Below are 4,476 nucleotides of genomic sequence, written 5' to 3' on the forward strand. Positions count from 1 at the left end.
CCATTCCAGCGTCCACTTGCTGGGCCCCAGCGATCCTTCCATCTCAACCTTCCAGGTAGCCAGAACTACAGTCATGTGCTACCTCACCCAGCTAAGTTTTGATTTATTGTAGAGACGAGGTCTTGCCAAGTTGCCTGGGCTGGTCTTGAACCCGAGGGCATAGGCAATCTACTCACCTTGGTCTCCTAAGGTGCTGGGATTGCAGGCTGAGCCACTGAGCCTGGCCCTAATTATCTTTTAAAAATTTCTTTTTTTTTTTTGAATTGGGAGTCTCACTCTGTCACCCAGACTGTAGTGCAGTGGCTGCTCCCGGCCACCGCAGCCTCGACCTGCTGGGCTCCGGCGGTCCTTCCGCCTCAGCTTTCCAAGTAGTTGGAACTACAGGTACGTGCTACCACACCCATCTAATTTTTTTATTTGTTGCATAGATGAGGTCTCGCCAAGTTGCCCAGGTGGGTCTCGAATCCACGGGCTCAGGCAATCCACTCACCTCGGCCTCCCAAAGTGCTGAGCCACCGAGCCTGGCCTTAAAAATGTATTTCTAGATTGAATGAATATAGTCAAATTGCACTCAGAATGATTTCAATCTGTTGCTTTATGGCCCAGGACTGGTCACTTTTTGTAACTGTTGCATTTGTGCCTTCTGTAGGCATGGGCTGCAGGGTTCTAGATAGACCCATTAGATTAAGTTTCTTAATCTTGTTTAGTCTTCTAGATTCCCACTGATTTTTTTCCTGCCTTTTCTATAAATTACTGAGGAAAATATATTATGACCTCTTGCTTCTTTTTATATTTATTCCAGTATTTGTGATAGGTATATCTATTTTTTATTTCTTTCCCCTTCCTTCCTTACTTCCTTCCAGTATATGTGATAGATATATCTATTTTTTATTTATTCCTTCCTTCCTTCCTTCTTTCCTTCCTTTCTTCCTTCTTTCTTTTCTTGTCGGAGTCTCACTCTGTCTCCCAGGCTGGAATGCAGTGGTACACTCATGGCTACCGCAGCCTCGACCTGCTAGGCTCACTTGATCCTTCTGCCTCAGCCTTCCAAGTAGCTGGAACTACAGGCGTGGCTGGCTAATTTTTTTCATTTATTATAGAGATGAGGTCTCTCCAAGTTGCCACTGGGCTCAGACAATCCTCTCGTCTCAGGCTCCCAAAGTGCTGGGATTACAGACATGAACAACTGCATCCAGCCCTATAAAATGCCTTTCTTTTCTTTTTTTCAGAGATAGAGTCTCACACTCCCAGGATAGAGTGCTCCTGGGTTCAAGTGATCGTCCCTCTTTGGCCTCCCAAGTAGCTGGGACTACAGATATGTGCCACTGCACCCAGCCATTTTTTATTTTATTTTATTTGTAAAGAAGAGGTCTTGCCATGTTGCCCAGGCTGGTATGGAATTACTGGACTCTAGGAATCCTCCCCCTCATCTCCCAAACCACTGGGATTACAGGCATGAGCACTTGACATAAATGTCCTCATTTCTTGTAATCATTTTGGCCTTAAAATGTATTTGGTCGTCATGGCTCAGCCTGTAATCCCAGCACTTTGGGAGGCTGAAGGGAGTGGATTGCCTGAGCCCGCGGGTTCGAGACCCGCCTGGGCAACTTGGCGAGACCTTGTCTCTACAATAAATAAAAACTAGCCGGGTGTGGTAGCACGCACCTGTAGTTCCAGCTACTTAGAAGGCTGAGACGGAAGGATCACCGGAGCCCAGCAGGTCTAGGTTGCAGTGGCCGGGAGCGTGCCACTGCACTCCAGTCTGGGTGACAGAGTGACACTCCAACTCAAAAAAAAAAAATGTATTTTGTCTGCTATTGCTACAGTTACACCAGTTTTCTTTTGATTATTATGTGCATCCCATATTTTTTCCATCATCTATTTATTTATTTATTTATTGAGTTGGAGTCTCACTCTGTCACTCAGACTAGAGTGCAGTGGCCGCTCCTGGCCACCACAGCCTCGACTTTCTGGGCTCCGGCGATCCTTCTGCCTCAGCCTTCCAAGTAGCTGGAACCACAGGAGTGCTACCATGCCCAGCTAATTTTTTGATTTATGTAGCAACGAGGTCTTGCCAAGTTGCCCAGGCTGGTCTCAAACCCGTGGACTCAGACAATCCTCTCGCCTCAGCCTCCCAAAGTTCTGTGATTATAGGCGTGAGCCACCACAACCGACTGTCCATCCCTTTTTTTTTTTTTTTGAGTTATGAGGAGTGCTCTTTATTTGAAACCTCCGCAATACAGACGCCAATCTTGTCTTGCATTGAATCATTAGCTGTGCACATCAACACATTCCAAGCACAAATTAAGAAATGCAAACAAGTCGGGCTAGGTGGCTCAGCCTGTAATTCCGCGCCATGGGAGGCTGAGGTGAGTGAATTGCCTGAGCCCGCGGGTTCGAGACCTGCCTGGGCAACTTGGCGAGACCTCATCTCTACAATAAATCAAAAAACCAGGTGTAGTAGTGTATGCCTGTAGTTCCAGCTACTTGGAAGACTGAGGCGGAAGGATCGCGGAAGCCCAGCAGGTCGAGGCTGCGATGGCCAGGATCATGCCACTGCATTCCAGTCTGGGCGACAGAGTGAAACTCCAATGCAAAAAAACAAAAAAAGTTACACATGTGCAATTAAAAAAATACTAGATAGCAGACCAGATGTGGTGGTACACGCCTGTAATCCTCGTACTTTGAGAGACTGAGGAGAGAGGATTGCTAGACCCCCAGAGTTCAAGACCAGTCTGGACAACATAGGAGACTCAGTCTCTACAAAAAATTAAAAAATTAACCAGGCATCATGGCGTGTGCCTGTAGTCCCAGCTACTTGGGAGGAGCTGAGGTGAGAGGTTCGCCTGAGCCCAGGAAGTTGAGGCTAAAGTGAGCCGTGATGATGCCACTGCACTCCAGCCTGGGTGACAGAGTAAGACCCCGACTCAAAAAAACACAAAACCAGCCAGGCTCGGTGGCTCAGCCTGTAATCCCGTGCTTTGGTAGGCTGAGGTGAGTGGATTGCCTGAGCCCGTGGGTTTGAGAACCGCCTGGGAAACTTGGCGAGCCCTCATCTCTACAATAAACCAAAAAAAATTAGCCAGGCGTGGTAGCGCGCACCTGTAGTTCCAGCTATTCGGAAGGCTGAGGCGGAAGGATCGCCGGAGCCCAGCAGGTTGAGGCTATAGTGGCCGGGAGCGACCACCACACTCCAGTCTGGGCGACAGAGTGAGACTCCAACTCAAAAGAAAAAACAAACAAACAAACAAACAAACAAACAAAAAATATATATATATATATATATACACACACATACATACACGTACCTGACAGTAAGAAAGGTATAAATTTAAAAAAGTTACCTCAAATCCTACTCCCTGAAGATGATGGGCTAGCTTTCTGGGATATATCTCATGGACAAGGATGTAACTTTCCCAACTTTTTTTTTTTTTTTTGTCAGAGTCTCACTCTGTTGCCCAGGCTGGAGTGCAGTGGCACACTCACGGTACCACAGCCTCGACCTGTTGGGCACAGGTGACCCTTCCGCTTCAGCCGGAACCACAGGCCTGTGCCACCATGTCTGGCTAATTTTTTGATTTATTGTAGAGACAAGGTCTTACCAAGTTGCCCAGGCAGGTCCCAAGCCTCTGGGCTCGAGATAATCCTCTCACTTCTGCCTTTCCAAAGAGCTTAGATTACAAGTTTCACCTCTCAGAAACTCAGTTTCCCTAGCTATGAAGTGGGGGTGTGATCAACCTGCCTAGGCTATGGTGCCGAGTTGTTCAAACACTAACCTAGGTGTGGCATAAAGGTATTTTGTACATGTGTTAAATCAACATCTACAGTTCACTTTAGTAAAAATTACCCTTGCTGTGTGGGTGGACCTCATCCATTCAGTCTTTGCAGCAAAAACAGGTTTCCCAAAGACTTCCTGCCCCAAAGCTGCAACATCAATTCCTGCCCTGGTTCCCAGCCTACCGGACTTCCCCACAAAATTTCAGACTTGCCACCCCCACAATCGCATGAGCCAAGTCCTTAAAATAAGGATTAGGAGATACATACACACATATACACACATTACATAATATTCCCTATTCAGGACCTAGGGGAGGCAGAGGAGGACTCATCTCCACTGTTAGAAGGTAGTCCAAGGTCACCCAGGGGAGGCAGAGCACAAGGCAGAGCACAACTCCCAACCAGTGCTCTTTCTACAAAATCAAACACAGAGCAGCCCCTGAGCAAGGGGCATCGGTGCTAGGCTGCCAGGCTGGCCCATTCCCCCTGGGATGGCTTGTGAGGAATTGGGTGTCTTCTTGTCTAGGAATGGGATCATGGACCCTAGCTCACAGGGTCATTGTGAATTTTCTATGTAAGCAGAGCTCATTTCAGTGCCTGGTGTACAGTAAATTCGATTGTTGCTATTAATACAAAGCGCAAGCCGGGCTCGGTGGCTCAGCCTGTAATCCCAGCACTTTGGGAAGCTGAGGTGAGTGG

Source organism: Carlito syrichta, unplaced genomic scaffold (assembly GCF_000164805.1).
Source record: "Carlito syrichta isolate Samal-C Ts95f unplaced genomic scaffold, Tarsius_syrichta-2.0.1 Scaffold301887, whole genome shotgun sequence".
NCBI classification, from domain to species: domain Eukaryota; kingdom Metazoa; phylum Chordata; class Mammalia; order Primates; family Tarsiidae; genus Carlito; species Carlito syrichta.